At 42.2% G+C, this 19,478-nt stretch overlaps 1 protein-coding gene across 1 annotated transcript in view; it reads left to right on the top strand.

Annotated features, from left to right (window-relative positions):
* The window catches only part of MYO16 (myosin XVI), a 466,166-nt gene that overhangs the window by 54,836 nt on the left and 391,852 nt on the right, over positions 1-19,478 (top strand). The gene's annotated exons all lie outside the window — the stretch shown is intronic.

The following is a 19,478-nucleotide window of genomic DNA, read 5'->3' as shown; positions in this document are numbered from 1 at the left end:
GAGAACCTTAAAATATATTGTGGATAATTGTAAATTTAGTTATCTTAATGTATATATGTTTGCCCTTAAATGTCACAATCAGACGTTTAAAAAAAACCACAGTGGCTAATTAAATTGATAATTTTAAAGAGCTCCAACTTTTCTCATGAGACTGTACTATACTGGTCAAAATGAATCGTTTTCCTTGAATGACCCATGAGGGTCTCTCAGTGAGCAGTAGACATTATGATGGTCTTTGCAATGATGGGATTTGGTAAGTTTTGGCTACACTTTGATCGTCAAGACTTATCTAACTTAAACCCAGACAAACAACTACTTTCTTGCCTATTCTTTTTTTATTAACCATTTCTTATAAAGTAAATGAATGTACTAGTACAGAGAGTCTTTATATGCAACTAATGAATTACTGAGCGCTACATCAGAAGCTATACAGTGGCTAACTGAACATAATAAAAGGAATAAAACGAAACATAATGTTAGCAGCATAGAAGCCAAAGCAGAAAAGCTCATCCAGTACCAAACTGGACTTGGAAGCCACCATAGCCAACATACTTCTAGTTACTTCATTTCTAGTGGAAAAGAATCAATTAACTGAGCAACAGAAAGAACAGTTTAATACAGAAACAGTCTTCAAAATGAGGTCTTGTGTCTGACACCCTGCCGTGGGGCCTGGGGGTGGCACCTTTTTCTCACTGAATATCATGGATTCCCTATGCGCCTCCATCATTTACCAGCTCTCGGCTCACCTCCCCCCTTCTCTCTCCACGAATTGTTTCCAACCCTCACTTTTCAGCCTAGTAAGTCCAGTGCCTTCCACAAGATACACTCAAATCCTCTTAATGTAAAGGTGTGGCTTAGGGCCACCTAAGGTGGAGACAAAGCAACGCAAAAGGAAAATACACACAGGGGAGCCTCTGTGAGTGCTTCTGGCCTGCGCTGGAAGGCTTGGGAGATGGACGGTGTCAGTCTCTCTGTGTCCTCTGTCTCTCCCTCGCTCTTCCTTCTTTTCTCTCCTTTCTGCTCTTTTGCACAATGATTAAAATAAAATCCCTGCTATTTCATTTTCAAGGGAGTCACAAAAGAACATGAACACCAGAAAGCGCAGATTAGGGGGTTACCCTAGGGTATGCCCACTGCCCATTCTGCTCGGTCGTTTTCATGATTAGAACCTGGTAATCAATACTTGACATTCAGGTTCCTCTCTCCATTTCTGTAAGGTGCACGCACGCTTATGCACATTGACCTCTGTTGACCATCTGAATTCCACATCCTTAAGGAGATGAATTAATTCAAAATTTATTTTGTTAATCTCAACGTTCTGTTTAACATAAAGTTTTAAAAATTTGTTTTGTAATAAATGGCCTTAGCCACGAAATAGTTGTCAAGGACTTGGCAGAAGTCAGTGAATTAAATACAATTCAGAGCAGCTAAACTCTTTTTATAAAATGTTTACAGTGTCAACCTTGAAGGAAAGTTCTCGTGCCTATATATACCACCCCCAAAGTGCAAAATCATGCTCTTCACTGCATAAATTTTTTCTTATTTTAGTAGTGTATGTAATTTGAAAAATTAAAATTAGACAACTCAGCTCATCAGAAAGGATTTACAAATATGCTTTTTTATCCATGCTTTGAGTTATATTATTTTACAATGTATTTTAGGTGAATAATTCTTTCAGGGTTGACTCTGAATCATTACCTTTTTACTTTTTTATATCTCTATTATAAAACCAAAGGAAAAAGGTCTATTGAAAGTCACAATAAGAAGAGTCTGTTTGTGTAAGCTAGATTAAACAAAAACTCCTTTGGGAGAAAAAAAAATTGAAGAAAATATTTTGAAGGATAGGCAAGTTAGATGAGACTAGAATATGACATATGGATGCCAGCTGTCACCTTAACATGAAAGATATCAAACCAACTAGTAGATCTGTATAATAGAAGATTGTCAAGTTTTGTTATACTAATTTTTTTCTACATACGTTCTATAAACTTTGTTCTAGATAATTACACTGATTTCTTAAGTAACTGCTCGAGCTGATTGCTCTGATAATCAGGAGTGATTGTAATCAGTGAAATTAAGGTAATTACATTAGCACAAAATACTGGATTTTGCACACACACACACACACGCTGTAAAATACCATGTTTGGGCTTTTTGTGTGTGGGAGGCTTTATTTCCAGAGTGTTCCTCCACTTCTGCCTATATGGCCGCCTGTGTTTGGAGTTGCTGATGGGATGTCCAATTCTTCAACGTCCCCGCGGTGTTCTCGGTAGTTCTATGCCTGGCTCAGCTGCTGTACCATTTTACATCCCCTCTGTCTCTGTATCTCATTGCTTCCCCGATGTTGTCTGAGTCAATTAATTCTGTAGGGATGTCACTTGTCTGTTCTCTTTCAACTCCCTCTTTCATCCCTTAATCTTCTGGCTAGCTGCCCATCTTCACTGTCAGCTCTACTCTGGACTGTGGCTTCCAGGGCATTAAACACTTCAAAGGGGCTAAGTCTTTTTGATCCAACGAAAATAAAAATCTATCTTTTTCTTAGTTTGGGGCTTCAATGTTTTTTGTTACACATATAGGACCCCTAGGGAAATCTTTATTATAAATCCTTTTTTCCTAACCTCGGGTATGTGATAATAATCTAAATTTACTTTGATGATTAGAAAACACAAGATTCTAGTCTAGTACAAAAATGAAACTTGTCAAAACTTTAGCCGCTCAAATCCGAATGCAGCAGACAAAAATTTGACGCCATGATGAGCCATATGTGGGCAAGGCCAAAAGTCTGAACATTGTTTCAGTAATTGTTATAAAATGGTGTTAGAACTGACCATATGATAAAGAACTTCCAATCTAAGGAAAATGAGATAGGATTATGTAACAGATGGGCTAGATAATGAGTTAATTAGAAATCAGTAAATCAATGTGTAACATTATTGTTTGGATAACTTGAGGTAGGGAAGGGGGACAGGTCTTTTACAAAGCATGCATTTCCTCCAGCCCTGGGTTTTTGTGGGGTGTCGCTCGAGGCATGGCCTCAGTGGTTCCACTGCTCTGCAGCAGGAAGAGCATGGAGGCCACAGGGAATTTCATTTCATGCCACGGGCTTAACCAAGTGGCTGTCGGGTTCATAAGCTTAATGTAAAAACATACATTTGAATACAGTTAGGTGTTCAACTGATTTCCAGAAGGCCGAAGTCTTCCTAAAATAGATCAAGTGCCATATATTTACTTTATCTAAGTTCCTGTCTTGGAGTTGGCGATGAATCTCAGAGTTCCGTGAGTCTTTGCCTCCAGTCCTGTGTTGGGGAGCACGCCACCAGTGTGGCCAGATGTCAACTCATTGTGCTTTTGAGTTGGTAACAAATTAATGTTTGTGATACACAGCATTTCCAAAAAGATTGAAAACTTCTCTTGGAATTCTTTTTTTTTTTTTTCCTTTCAAGGAAACTCTGTATAACAAAAAATAGAGCCCCCAAAGACCCATTCTCAGAAAGTTGTGACAGCGGAGGAGAGGGGTGGGGAGGGGCGTTTCAGTTCCAATGCCTGCTCTTCACATCGCTAAGGATCAAAGCCCTGGTCTCTGCTCTACTCTAATATAACTAAACATTTTTCTATGTCCTCAGTCCCTGTTCTCTCATTTGTAAATGATTCTTACCGTAATTGTAGGTTTGTATGAATTTTAACATGTCAAGGTATTAACAAATTATTGTTTATGTAAGCTTTTTAATTTGTTTTTGTTTACGTCTCCAAATTAGAGTCAAGCTCTAATGTTGACAGCATCTGGACTTGCAAAACGTTGGCATAATTTTGTTTCCTACGAGTTTTCAGGTAATTGCTGAGCAGTGTAGGTGTTTCTGGCACATACGTGAGTGTGAGGAAGTGTTTGACACTACTTCATTTATTCCTTTCAGAAAGGGTCCATTTTGTACATGGTCTGCCAATTTTTTGCCTCTTAGGTTATGATTCGAATAACAGAAGGAAAATCAGAAAACAAGCATGGTCTGGTTGGGTGATACAGAAAAGTACAGGGAGAGAGAGGGAGAGAGTGATGGAAGATGGACTTATTCAGTAATTCCTGTCATTTACTTCATCATTCCAAATTCTCGCTAAGCCAAAGTTTTTTGTTGTCTTGGGGAGGTTTTGGTTGAAGACAGGTAACTTTTGTGGTTCACCCTAATAGTTGGTTTTATATTTGATGAATATAAATAGGCTGGAGAAAGAGCCAAGACTAGCAGCGCTGTCACACAGATGAACTTTCAGGAAAGCACGATGCTAGACCTTGGTTTAGAGGCCAACCAGGTGCCCCTTTCAGGGCAAAAGCAGATTTATCTTTCGTGTCTCTCAATTGATTGAAAGGTACCACCTCCAGTGACAACATTTTGAAATATCCTTGAAGCTTAACTCATTTTACCCTTGCCGCTGACTTTTTTGACCTTCTCTTCCCATTTAATAATGACTGTTTAAGAAGATTTATTTATTTATTTATTTGAGAGAGAGAGCGAGCATGGGGGGAGGGACAGAGGGAGAGGGACAAGCAGACTCCCCGCTGAATGCAAAGCCCAACTCTGAGCTCCAGAGCCAAAATCAAGAGTCGGATGCTTAACGGACTGAGCCACCCAGGCTCCCTGACATTTCATAATGAATTTCTAAACAAAGAATGTTGTGAATCAAATGTAAATGTTCAATATAGGATTAAGCTAAGTCAGCCGTGGACACGAGGAAAAGGCTCCTCTTTAGTGCCTCCTCTTTGAGGAATGATTTCCATCACGCATGCCTCGTATTTCCTTGATTTTTCACGAAACAGAAATGTCCTCGGCGCTCTGAGACTGACCGAGGTACTTGGTATTCATCAATGTAACTTAGTCGGTGGCATAGTATCGGATTTCCAAAAATGTTTAAGACACAAACTGAAAATTGGTTAATCAAAAATAACGTATTCCACATGCAGGGATATTAAAAACTGATTTTGCGTCGGCCGGGCAGTTCTTCCGTGCGAAGACCTAACACCGATAGATACATTTGTCTGACGGCTTTTGTGGTCCTGAGCACCCTGGGAACGGGCGGGCTCTCTCAGTTTCGTTGCACGCTGAAGCCTCTGGCAAGTCCTGAAATTGGAATTGATAATTTCCTAAGGGGCAGCATTAATCTCTCTTCCTTAATGTGTCACACGGTACATATTTTTCTACATGAGCTTCTCTGGGGACAACAGTTATAAATGCTTAATGGGGCATATGTCTGAGTATAAAAAAGAAAAATGTAATGATTAATGAGTCTCAAAAAAGAAAGTAAGCGGTTGAAGTAGGAACGTGGGAAATAGCAGCGTGGGTCAAGGAAAGCCTGTGGTTTATTTGAGGCCCCCTTGAAAGCCGTAAGAACTGGTGTCCATGGTGCTGACCGAACTTGAACTAGCTCTGACCGGAAACCTATGAAACAAAACTATTCTCCCCAGATTGTTATTGGGGTTAAATGTGCATAAGTTTATCACATTGGAGAAAAGAAGTTCTTAATGAATATTATGCAGATAAGAAGGCTTAATTAATGCCCCAAAGCTATTCCCTCTCTACCTCAGAATTAGTGAAAAACACCAACAGGATTTATTTAAATAAAATCACTTGACATTAGATTCTCTGAAAATATAGCTTTATAAAACATAATTATGCCAAAATGTGTGTGGGAGGCACCTGGGTGGCTCAGTCGGTTAAGCGTCAGACTGTTGGTTTCCACCCAGGTCATGATCTCAGGGTCGTGAGATCGAGCCCCACTGCGGGCTCCACACTCAGTGCAGAGTCTGCTTCAGATTCTCTGCCTCTGCCCCTCCCCCTCCACAGGCTCGCACACTCTCACTTGCTCTTTCCCCGCTCTTTCTCAAATAAATAAATTAACTCTTTAAAAAATCTTTGTGGCTTAAGAAGTTTATAACGTTCAAGACATCACAATAGGGGGATTATGGCTTTTTAACTGTAGTAAAATACATCTAAAATAAAACGTACCATTTTAACTATGTTAAAGTATACAATTCAGGGCAGTTAACACATTCGCAATATTGTGCATCCATTACCACCGTCTAGTTCCAGGACATTTTCTTTTTTCTTTTTTAAAGGTTTTATTTATTTATGAGAGAGAAGAGTGAGTAAGCATGAGAGAGGAAGGGGCAGAGGGAGAGAGAGAAGCAGACTCCAAGCTGAGCAGGAAGCCCGGTGCAGGACTTGATCCCAGGACCCTAAGATCATGACCTGAGCTGAAGTCAGATGCTTAACTGACTGAGCCACCCAGGTGCCCCTAGTTCCAGGACATTTTCATCCCCCAAATGGAAACTATACCCATTAAGCAGCCCGTCTCCATTCACCCTTTCTCGCACCCTGACCACCACTAATCTGCTCTCTGTCTCCGTGGATTGTCCTAGCCCTGATATTTCAAGTAAGTGAAATCACACAATATGTGGTCTGTTGTCTGGTTTCTTCCACTTAGCATCGTGTTTTTAACGTTCAGTCATATTGTAGCGTGCAGTACTTCCTTCCTTTTTACGGCCAAATAATATTCTATTGTATAAATATAACACACATGGTTTATCATTGGTCAGTTGAGGAACATTTAGAGTGTTTTTACCTTTTGCCTGTTGTGAATAGCTCTGCTATGAACATTCATGAACACGTATTTGTTCGAGGACGTGTTTTCATTCTTTTGGTTTTATGTCAAGGAGTAGGATCATAAGCGTGATAGACCGTGTTTAATATTTTGAAGAACCGTTAAATTGTGTTCCACAGTCACTGACCCATTTTACATTCCCATTTGCAATGTAGGTGGGTTCCAATTTGTCCACCTCCTTGCCAATACTTGTTATTTTTATTTTTAAAATTGACTGTAGTCATATTCTAAGTGTGATGTGGTACCATTGTGGTTTTGATTTGATTCGTATTTCCCTAAAGATTATGCTGTTTGGCATTTTTCATGTGGTAGGCGGTCATTTGTATATTTTCCTTGGAGAAATGTCTGTGTAAGTCTTTTGAAGTTCGTTCTTTGTATTTATGGGTCTGCCGGATTAATTTTTTTTTATATGTTGTGAAGTAACGGTTCAACTTCATGCTTTCGAATGTGGACATCCAGTTGTCCCAGTAAACACATTTGTTGAAGAGACTATTCCTTCCCCCAGTGAATGATCTGGAATTCTCCTTGAAAATCTGTTGAACATAGATGTGTGAGTTTATGGGTTCTGGATTCTCCATTCCATTTCACTGGTCCATACATCTATCCTATGCCAGTACCACACTGTTTTGTTTTGTTTTGTTTTGTTTTGTTTTGTTTTGTTTTAAGACTATTTATTTGAGGGGGGGTTGTGCATGGACACAGGAGCTTGCCGAGACGGAGAGGGAGAAGCAGACTTCATGCTGAGCAGGGAGCCAGACACGGGGCTCGATCCCAGGACCCTGAGATCATGACCTGAGCTGAAGGCAGATGCTTCACCGACTGAGCCACTTAGGTGCCTCTAGTTTTTTGTTGTTGTTGTTGTTGCTTTTAAGATTTTATTTATTTATTTGACAGAGCAAGAGAGCACAAGCAGGGGGAGCAGTAGAAGGAGAGGGAGAAGCCCGATGCGGGCCAAAGGCAGATGCTTAACCGACCGAGCCACCCAGGCACTTCTATTTTGATTACTGTAGCTTTGTAGTAAGGTTTGAAATCAGAAAGTGTGTGGCATCCAACTTTATCTTCTTTCTTTCTTTTTAAAGATTCTTTTGGCTTTTCAGGGTCCCCTGTAATTCCATACAAGGTTTAGGATCAGCTTTTCCATTTTTAGGAGAAAAGGCATTAGGGTTGTGATAGGGATATGCCATAGCTTTTCTGATATGCAAACTGTCCTGGGGAGTGAGGGAGCCGTTGGCCAGCTCTTGTCTGCTTTGCCCCCTTGGTCAGGCGTTTTTGTTCCTGCTCACGTTGGTTGTAGTAGGTTCATTTACCAAGGAGTAGTTATTACTTAATAACCAGGGTTTTGAAATGTTAGTACTGATTATTTTTACAATCATATAGCACATTTTTCATTTTGTAATCTTTCAGAATAAAAACACGTAATAAAACTGGCAATAAATGTGCAACTATGATTTGGTGAGGGTGAACTTCATGTAGCAAACAAAATAGACCATTGCCTGTACCCCAAGAATGCAGGGTTGCTTTGTCATTTGGAAAGTACTGTGATTTCCTACATTAACCAAATAATGGGGGACAGTAACCACACGCAATAGATATAGAACTTCTATAAACCAAGAAGCAAAAATACCGAAATATGCTATAAAATATTGGGTAAAAGACTGGGGATTAGCACCACAGAAGAAAGTATCCCAATTACTAATAAATTTACATAAAGATTCTCAACATTATAACTCATCAGGGTGGTGGAAATTAAAACCACTTACCCATAAGTATGGTTCCATTAAACAGCCCATATTGATGAGAATGTGGAAAGGCCTGAACACTAGTATATTGCTGGTGGGAGTATAAAATGGTACAACCACCTTTAAAAACTCTGAAAATTTCTAAAAAAATCAAATTTATGCATACTCTGCATTCCAGCAATCGCACTTCTAGGTGCTTGCCTTGTAAAAATGAATGCGTTATTTTACAAAAAGACTTGTGCAGGAATGTTGATAACAGCTGTATTCATAATTGACAAAAGCTGGAAACCAATCTGTGGTAGACATTTTGTTCTTTCATCTATTGTCTATTCTTGGACCAATGCTCAAGAGTTTTAATTGTGATAGTTTTAATGTATCTGTTACCTCTCTGTGTAATACTTGGCTCTATTTTTAACTCACTGAAGAATTAAAGCATTAAAAAAAAATTGTTTAGCCTTTCTGGTTGTCTTCAGTAAATCATTTGCTCCAAAATGTCTAGTCTGGCAGAGCGAACTTTGCTCGTACGAAATATTGCCCCCCATTTTTTTTTCTTTAAGTAGGTCATGGAGCCCAATGCAGGGCTTGAACTCACAACCCTGAGATCAAGACCTGAGGTGAGATCAAGAGTTGGATACTTAGCCAGCTGAGCCACCCAGGTGCCCTTGAAATTTCACTTTTAAAATGAGTTAAAAATAATGAATATCTGTGAACCAGAATTTGTGAAATATGCTGTACTCAGTGTTCTGTCAGTGAGTTTACCTGGCGAGGAAGACTGGAGGGAAAGTAGGAAAGAATAAAAGACTACGTCTTTACAACCACCAGTAGTACACCAGTGAGTATCCAACAATGCTCTCCACCTGTCTTCTGAGTTTATCTTTAGGTCAATGACAGAAATACTCAGGTAGTTCTCTCCCCTTTCCCTTACTTTTTTTTTAAGATGTAATTTTTAAAAGCTGGCTTGTGATGATTTTTTTAATTCAAATTAACGTAAGTAACAATTCTACACATTACTCAGTGTTCATTGCTATAAGGTCATCTTAAGCTATTTCGCTCATGCCTCCATCCCCCTTTGCCTGACTTTTAAAAGAACAAACCGAGGGCTTCAGAGGGGACGGGGGTGGGGAATGGGATAGGCTGGTGATGGGTAGTAAGGAGGGCATGTATTGCATGGTGCACTGGGTGTTATACGCAACTAATGAATCATCGAACTTTACATCAAAATAAATAAATTAATTAAAAATTAAAAAAAAAACTTGTTAAGCACTTATAAAAAAAATTTAGGGGCGCCTGGGTGGCTCAGTCATTAAGCGTATGCCTTCGGCTCAGGGCGTGATCCTGGAGTTCTGGGATCGAGCCCCAAGTCAGGCTCTTCTGCTGGGAGCCTGCTTCTTCCTCTCCCACTCCCCTGCTGTGTTCCCTCTCTCACTGGCTGTCTCTCTCTCTGTCAAATGAATAAATAAAATCTTTAAAAAAAATATTTACATTTCTAAAAAAAAAAATTAAATGTTAAATTAAGCCGTTCCTCTTTGGAGAGAAGAATGGGTAAAGAAGATGTGATACATAGGGTGCTTAGGTGGCACAGTTGGTTAAGTGTCTGACTCTTGGTTTTGACTCAGATAGTGATCTCAGCATTGTGAGATCAAGCCCCAACTTGACTCCTTGCTCAATGCAGAGTAAGTTTCTCTGTCCCTCTCCTTTTGCCCCTCCCCACCAAGCTATCTCTCTCTTGCTCTCTCTCTAAAATAAATAAATAAATCTTTTTTAAAAAGATGTGATACACACACACATGCACACAAAATGGACTTTTAATCATAAAAAGAATTAAATATTGTCATTTGCACCCACATGGATGGACTTAGAGATTATTACGCTAAGCAGAAGTCAGTCAGAGAAAGACAAATACCCTACGATTTCACTTATATGTGGGATTTAAGAAACAAACAAACAAGCAAAAATTCAGCAAAGGGAAAAGAGAGAGAGGGAGAGAGAGAGAGACCAAGAAACACACCCCTAACTCCTTAGAACAAACTGATGTTACCAGAGGGGTGGGGGTTGGGGATGGGTGAAGTAGGTGGCAAGGATTAAGGAGAGCTTGGGTCGCGATGAGCCCGGGGGATGTATGGAATGGGTGAATTGCGGTACTGTACCCAGCTAATATAACGCTGTATGTTCTTTTTTTTTTTTTTTTAAAGATTTTATTTATCTATTTGACAGAGATAGAGACAGCCAGCGAGAGAGGGAACACAAGCAGGGGGAGTGGGAGAGGAAGAAGCAGGCTCATAGCAGAGGAGCCTGATGTGGGGCTCAATCCCACAACGCCGGGATCACGCCCTGAGCCGAAGGCAGCCGCTTAACCGCTGTGCCACCCAGGCGCCCCAACGCTGTATGTTCTGTACATGACTATCCTGGAATTAAAAGTAAAATAAATAATAAATAAATAAATAAATAAATAAATAAATAAATAAATAAATGAGGGTAAATGGTTGTTTTACCTTTTATTTCAAGTGCATCACGTTTTAATAACTTTGAGGAATGTTTGTATTATCCTGTTTCTGGTTTTGTTTTTACTGTCCTCAGGGAAACAGAATTCCAGGTTAGGGGCAATGTCGATGGGCACCGCATTTTATTTACCATTTTTTGAAAAGGCATCATTTTTTTTGAAGCTAAGGCTACTTCTTAAATTTGAAATATAAAAAACATTTTAAAGTTCTGTGCGAGAACCTGACAGTGGATTCTAGAGGGAGAAGGTGGAAAGTGCGGCGTGTATTTCTGTCATGCGCATTGCTCTGGGTTCACAATTCCCTCATCGAGGTCTGAAGAAGTACGATGCCGTTCAGTCTGTGTTGTTATAAAACTGCCACTTTGGGTCTGTTCTGGAATATTTAGAGTTAATGATTTAGGACTGGTGTAGGTACACGGGCCACTCCTGATTCCTGCCAGGCTTATACACCACAATAATCTATGTTAGAAATTCTGTAGAGCAGGTGATTTTGATAGAAGCCCTTTTTTGAATATCTTTTCAGCTCCCTGCCAGTGATGGCCTTGAAGGGGGGAGGGAGGAAATGAGTCACAAGCAACATTGGAAGAAAGAAAGAGCAAATAATTTTCCAAAAAGTTTCAGGATATCCAGGCACTGATTCGAGAAGAACTTCAGATCCCTCTACTGTGTCATGACTTCTTGTCTGTCTTCTGTCTTCACCTGCTGGTGCCCATGAGATTTTAAAGTGTATGAAGGCAGGATTTTTTTCTGTTTTTTTCTCTGCTGTTGCTAACTCCTGAAACAGTGCTTAGTGCGAAGAGGCGCTCACTGGATGTTGCATCAGTAACAGCTGCACACGTGGGTGGGCGGGCATCTGAGTGAGCTTGGCAAGGGCAGTCTTGGCCCCAGGTGTCAACAACTTCCAGACTTTAGTCAGATCCAATTTTGACCCAGTTGAGCAGGGAAGCAAAACTCTTCAACTAATTGCAAAGTAAACAAACAAACAAACACCTCATTACAAAGTAGTATGAAATTAGCCTTGACTGCCTGAAGCCGGGTAGGTTAGTGGGACTGAGGTGGGCCTTGGGCGCGTGGTTCCACGGTACACCTAGCTGATTGGTCTGTAGTTCTCTTGCTAAGTCTCGAATGCTGATGCGGCCTTGACCCCACGGGTCTCCCGTTCTAGGAGAGTGGCTGGGAACATCCCTGAGTGTCCTGTTGATGCACGGGGACCTGACCCAAATCAGAAGCAACCACTTAATGTGTGACTGAGCCCCTCCTCTGAATACGGATCCCAAGCAGATCCTCACTGGAAGCTGCAAAACCTGTTCGACCCTCTTTAGATCATCGCCAGGCTGGGGTGGAAACAAGCTAACCAGCCCTGTGGATACTGATTTCCACTGCTTCCCACCCTGCTCAGTATTATAATCATCAAGGTGCTTTGACCTTAAAAACATACGGACAGTTAGGCACATTCTTGACTGATTTTAAGAATCTGGTGACAGAACAGGGTATTTATATATTTTTAAGTTTTAGTAGCTGTTCTAAGCATAATGAGAGTTGAGAATCCTGTCCCCGGCTCAGGCTCTTTCTCCACCCGAGGACACCCCATCCACGCAGACCTTGACTCCCTCTTCTGAGATGGCCCCATTAAACCAAGATTCAGCTCAGGCAGGTTTGGCTAAATATGTATTTATTGAGAATAAATTATGTGTTCCGAGGGATACTCAGGATCCCGTTGAGAATAAATTGTGTGTATGATGTGGTTTTGGAATATAGGGGAGGTTTGGTGGGGTGAGGTCCAGAGCCGATGACTAAGAATTCCTGAGATGTCTTTGGTGCAAAATGGTGGTTTGTTAAAAGCATGGGGACTGGACCGCGGGCAGAAAGAGCTGCTGCCCCAGGGCCGTGAGGGGTGGCTGAGTATATACTGTGGGGTTGGAGGAGGTAAGGAAAAGGGAGGTTTCAAAAGTATTTTCCTACGTTAAAGAAGACTCATGGGATACCTGAGGCCTAGCTATTGTCAGGTAAGGTGGTTTTTCCCTCTAGCAAGGCATGAACATTAAGGTAGTTGGGAGTTTCCTGGAGGAACATTACTTCAAGTATCTGTCAATGGGCTATAGGTTATAAGGACATTTAATTGTATCTACATTTCCTTCTGGAAGCTAGGTTATTGATAGAAATGCTTTGTTCTCGTAGATCGCTAAGACATTTGTAAACCGAGGGAGACTGGAGTCTTGCAGGATTGTGTAAGTGAACTCTTTGTTTTTCCTTTCCTTAGCTTTAGGGCGGCCAGGAGTGCCGAGGAATGTCACATAGATCCTGTTGGAGGTGTGTGGGGGTCAGCCTCTGCTTTGTGCTCGGCTTGCCTTCAGTTCCCTCGTCTTGTTCAGAAGGGTACTGTGGTTCATTCTGCATTAGAGGTCAGATTCTCAATGGCAAATTAATGGATCTGCCGTGAGTTCGTAACGTTGGCACTAATTCTCTTGCGTTAAGTGAGATGTTTGAAGGTAATTTTCTGAGATTGTAAAATCCAGCAGTTTTTCTCAAAATGAATTTAGGTGGCCATCTGCACGAAACTCTTCCGGAGTTTAAAATGCATGATTTTAGACCCCATCCCGGAACGCTTGAATCAGCGCATCCGGAGGTGGGACGAGGGCTTGATTCTGAAGAGGGGAGAAATGGCCCCCCCAAGGTGAAAAGTCTTTCTTTGGGGAGAAGAGTGTTAGCTTTAACGATGGCTTGTTGCCCTTCATAGGGCCACAGCACCTCAGCCGAGGGACATAATGTCTGTGATATTACAATTTTATGGTAGAGGCTGATGGGGAAGGAGTGATAATGAACAATAGGTTGAGAATCACTGAACTAGAAAGATCTATTTTAGGGGCGCCTGGGTGGCTCAGTGGGTTAAGCATCTGCCTTCAGCTCAGGTCATGATCTCAGGGTTCTGGGATGGGGACCCCCATGGAGCTCCCTGCTTAGCGGGGAACCTGCTTCTCCCTCTCTCTCTGCTGCTCCCCCTGCTTGTGCTCTCTCACTCTCTCAATAAATAAAATCTTTAAAAAAAAAAGAAAAGAAAAATCTATTTAAAAAAAAATCCTCATGTCATTCTTAGACATCCTAAAATTTGGCTTCCACCTGGAGCAGGAAATCCGTGTGTTACGCAGCATTGCTATGCAGATAGACATTTCTGTGATGTTAATAACATAATGTCTGTGTTTCCGCTCTCTGTATTGCTTCTTTATTAACATATTGATAAGATCTACCTTTTAAAGCATTTCTCAGAGGATTATCAATTGTTATGGAAATTCTGACATCTACATTTTTAGAAGTCTTTACATCGATGTTTCTATTAGCCCTTCAGGGAGGAAGGACTCTGCCTTGATTTTTTGTTGTTATTCACTGTAACTTTTTATTTAGAAATTAAATCAAACTTACAGAAGAGGTAAGCAAAGGAAACAAAGGACTTCCATACACCCTTCAGCCAAGTTTACTGTTTGCTAACATTTCACCACATATATGAGTTATCTTTTCCTCTCTCTCAAAAAATGCCTTTGCAGGGCTTTAAAGGGGGCCAGGATTTAGAACCCCTGGTTGTGTGGTGTTTCCCTCGTCCTTCCCTCCGTTGATTTTAAATGTAAAATCTTTGTGACTATTGACCCACAGTCGTCATGAGAATCAGGTGAGCACCATAGCTTTGCTCTGTAGTCCGATACCCACACGGGCTCCTAGGATCCCCAAAGCAGGTATGGTCCCCAAGTTGCTGTCCAGTTCCTCCCCTCAATGTGTGGTATGTCATCAACACAGATAAACCACGGCGGTATCTGGAGACTCAAAACAAGTGCTGATTCCCAGGGGGGACTCTTGGCCTTGGCTATTGTCGGTGCTGCTGGGGACATTCAGTGGGGACAGCTGCATATTCTGTTAAAGCTCCTTAGCAAATTTTCTGATGTGTTTGCATCCAGTAGCTGAAGATTTAGAGACCGAATGTTTCTTTTGAAATATCAAATCACGCCCCCCACACAGACTTCTCGACGGAGCTCCGTGGCAGCTTGATGACGAAGCCACAAATACACAGTAAATGGTCAATCAGTTCCAGACAGCACCACTCGAAAAGGAAGCCTCGGCTTCATTATTCTGCGCGGTCCCCAGATGGCTGTTTCTCCTCCGGCTGTTTCCTGCGGATTTTATTGTCACAGAAGGACTTGGAGTGGCTGGGCCTTTTGACTTCACTGGCAATTCGTGTCTTGTGATTATAAGGTTGCTACAGACCTGTACCTTTCTGGAAAAAGTATTTTAACCTAGTTTTGGGCCATTTTACACAAAACGAGTAATGGGAGAGCCTTAAAATGGATCTTGATTCCTGTTGAGATTTTTCTTTCCTATTGTGATTTTGAAATTTCTCTACCCTGATGCCCTTCTTGTTGACAGTCCTTGGGGTCCTGCTGCCCACCCTGAGTTCTAGACGCACCCAGTTCCCGTGTGGCTTGGAGGCATCACAAAATCTGAGTCTCAGTGTCCTTCTTAGTGACACAATGACAGGATCTGCATCATGGAGTGGAGAGAATTGACGTGATTCTTACACTAAGGTACTCACAGCCCGAGTACTTCCCAGTGTGTGTTAGCATTGGAAACATGGACCAGACATAGGAAACGTTGGGGTCTGGAGCTGATGGCGAAGAGAGAATTCTGGAGACCTCTTCGGTGCAGAAAGGTGGTTTTATTAAAGCACGGGGACAGGACCCGTGGGCAGAAGAGCTGCTCTGGGGTTGGGAGGGTGGCTGATGATACACTTTCAAGTTGGGAGGGGTTAGGGACAGCACAAGCCTCCAAGGTATTTTGGAAGCAAGGTTTCCAGGACCCTGAGGGGGCCGCTATTGTTAGAAAAGGCTGTTTAGTACCGGCTAGCAAACCCGCAGTCCTGAGACCCTTCAGATGTGTATCAGGGGCCATATGCTTGGAGGATGATTGCTGACATATATCTTGGCAAGGGGAGGAGTGGGGGGGGGTTATGGATAAAGGAAATTTCCAAAGGAATTTTTATATGTTAAAGTAGACTCACAGGGTCCTGGATTGGGGTAAAATTTCCTTTTGCCCTCAGCAGACATAGGATTTAGCTCACTCTACAACTGGTGTGTGTGAAAAACATTTCTTTATTTTGTCAATAGTTGATTTTGTCTTGTTCTTGAGTCCCCACCGTGGTAGCCAGGGCCAACCCAGTCAGCGCGCTCTCTGTGGTTCTTAGTTCTGATAACGTAAACAGTCCTTTTGGAAAAGAGCCCTAATATCTAGGGGAAAAAAATGTGCTCAAATTGTCCCCATCTGTTTTCTCCTCAGGCTGAGGTGTGACCCATTTGAGACGGGGTGGGATTTATATGTCTGTCACTGCGGCAAGAAGTTCTGGAATTCTTGGATGTAGTGTCCTTGTCATTCCTGGACGTTCTTGGACCTGTTCCTTAAGGACTTCAGGCCCCTGTCTGTGGTGCACTGAGCTTGCCCTTCCCGCCCCTGAGGACCAGTTGTTAAAGTTTTGGGAATTTGTCAGTTGGTTGTGAAACAGTTAAACAAAGCCTACAGTAAAAATTAAAGCCTATAAACTTACAACTAAATAGATTGTAATAAAGAGTAATACTCAAGGGACGCCTGCGTGGCTCAGTCAGTGAAGCCTCTGCCTTCGGCTCAGGTCATGATCTTGGGGTCCTGGGATCGAGCCCCACATCGGGCTCCCTGCTCGGCGGCGAGTCTACTTCTGTCTCTCCCCCACCTCACCGCTTGTTTTCTCTCTCTCTCTCTCTCTCTCAAATAAATAAAATATTTTTTAAAAAGAGTAATACTCAAGACTCATCACTTCACTGCATTTTTCTCTCATCTATGCCCTTGAAGTCACCTTCGTGTCCTGAGGTGGGTGGGTGTGGAAATGCTGCATAAATCACGGGCTGTGCCCCATCTTTTCCCCACCCTGGGTTCAGTGACATCACATTGGCAGCTTGAGATAGGACAATCACACCACGAAAGTTGGTTTGATTTATTGTCTTCTTGCTTGTCTAGAATTAAGGACATGTTCATTCAGGGCTATACTTGCAAATGGGTTATGTCAGGACCAAAAATGTGATGCCATATGATACATTGTTCAAAAACCATTATCCTACTTCCAAAGATGTCCCTCAGGTCCTTGATAAATGAGCGATGTCTGACACACTTACTCGTTTCATTTTAACCTTACTCAGGAGCCAGCAAACTTTGTATAGGGCTACATAGTAGCTATGTTAACTTTGCGGGCTACATAAAGTCCATCTTGCCCATTATTTTTGGATTTTTTGGTTGTTTTTTATTGCCTTTTTTTTTTTTTTTCTTACTCATTCCATCTACTTTGCTCCTGATACTGTCACCTTGGGGGTTAGGCTTCAACCCAGAAATTTGGGAAGGACACCAACATTCAGTCCATACCACTTAGCTAATGAATCTTTTCCAGCTTTGCTTGAAACCCTGTGATCCACTTTGTTGCCCACAAAATGGTGTCCAAATCCAGTAGCGGGATGTGCCGTGTCCTCTCTGACCCAGTCCTCCGAGCCATACGTAGTGTTCCACCCCCTACCCCCGCACGCTCATCGTTTGTCACTATATCCCGCCGTAGTCCTCCTCACCCGTGTCGTGCTTGATAAATTACACACTCGTCCTCCAAGTGACTGCTGCTAAATCTGCATTGTTTGTAGCCTACACTTCCATTCAGCATTTACAAATTGGAAGGTTTTGAGAAAATTTAGAGTAAACCTTAAGTTATGGATTCTAGGATATGTTATAATGGGGTTTCGTAACATAGAGTGATTATACTAGTAGAAATCACTTGGGGATCGGTCCCCAGTGCCAGGAGGCATGATAAACATGCTGCTTGTTGGCTCACTCACTTCTGCCAGTGCCGCAGGGTGTGATGTGAACTCAACTGACAGGAAACTGAGGCACAGAGAGTGCAGTAGCTCTCTCAGTGGGGCCAGGCCTCATAGCCAAATCCACGGCCAGTGTATCACCGACTCCTATTATGTGTGATTCACTACACACGTGCGTGGTGGATTCTACTCAAAAATCTGACAGCAGGGGAGCCTGGGTGGCTCAGTCGGTTGGGTGTTGGGCTCTTGGTTTCAGCTCAGCTCCTCATCTCAGGGTCATGAGATCGAACCCCACATCAGGCTCCTTGCTCCGTTCAGAGTCTGCTTGGGACTCTCTCTCCCTCTCCCTCTGCCCCTCCCCCCTGCTTTCTCTCTCTCTCTCAAATAAATAAATCTTTTTAAAAAATCTGACCGCATGTTATTAATGTTTTTCTAACAAAATCTGCCTCATACTGTATTTGTAGTATATGTGCTTTGCTATGAAAACTTTAAAGTGCTGTGTTGATATTAGTTAATACAAGATGAATAATTTCATTTGCTAAAAAAATAAACATTTGGGTAAAAGTGCTATTTATCTCCTGAGGAAACCATTGGCAAACGTATTTAAATAACTGTCTGTTGTTGGCAATGGACTGTTCAAAACTAAGGGCAAGAAGTATGTGAGGGAGCAGGAAATGTGTTGGCTTATGATACTTGTGCATAGAGAGAGCCGGGAATGGGACAAAGAAAGGGCATCTGCCTACCAGGTAGTAGGACAGCTCCTAGAAATACAGTGAGGACAAGAAAGGCTAAGGACTTACCTTCCTGGATGTTCTCCTGATGGCTGAGGAGGGAGATGCCCCTGTAAGCAGATGGACGTCCCACACCATGTTAGGTTACACTTGATCCTGTAAAATTGCTGTCTTTGAGAATTTTTTTTTGTCACAAACTACCATCATTAGGAGAATCTATGTTATGAAAAGAATTCAACTCTTAACTGGAGAAAGAACATATCCAAGGGAAAGCCACTTAGAAGGTGAATAGATGTGGACAGACTCCTACTGAGGACAGCTTGCAGGGAGAGGACTGAAGTGAAGGGGCGCAGGTCCACGGAGGCAAGTGTTGCTGCTGTTGAGAGGGCGCGGGAGTGTGTCTCACTTCCCTGGGGAGAGAGATTTGGACGAAAGGCCATCAGACTTGAGGAAGGGCTGTCTGGAGGGCACACTGGGCTGGGTGTGGGTTGTTTCTGCTGTCACCATGTTACCCACATTTTGGAGGGGCTCTTCAGGCTCCCTCTTCACCCTCACTGCATGGGTCATCAAGGAGCTGGCCTTCCTAGAGAGGGGACAGTGGGAGTAGCCATGTCTGCCAGGACCCATGGCACCCCTTGTGACGTGTGGTTAACTTTGGGGAAGATGGTGACACACTAGGTGTTGGAACACATAAAAGATTTGGGGTACCATAAAATAGAAGATACATTCAGGTAACACTCCAGACTACAGAGAAACTTGTGGAAAAACAATATGCTCAGTGAGGTGTGCGTTTGAATCCGAGCCATTTAATACCGTTCTGTGTTATAATGGGGGGAAAAAAAGAGTCACTGTTGCTTTAATTATAGTTTTTGTGGAAAATGCATTAATGGCTTTTCATTGAGACTGCGATGCTGCTGTTAACTGTGGAAACCACGATAGTGCTTTGGGGAACTGATGAGCCTTTCTGTGAGGCTGGTCCTAGAGCCCATTGTAAGAAGTG

Source organism: Ursus arctos, unplaced genomic scaffold, assembly GCF_023065955.2.
Source record: "Ursus arctos isolate Adak ecotype North America unplaced genomic scaffold, UrsArc2.0 scaffold_10, whole genome shotgun sequence".
Classification (NCBI taxonomy): domain Eukaryota; kingdom Metazoa; phylum Chordata; class Mammalia; order Carnivora; family Ursidae; genus Ursus; species Ursus arctos.
The sequence above is the reverse complement of the archived record's forward strand: the minus strand, read 5'-3'. Positions and strand labels throughout refer to the sequence as shown.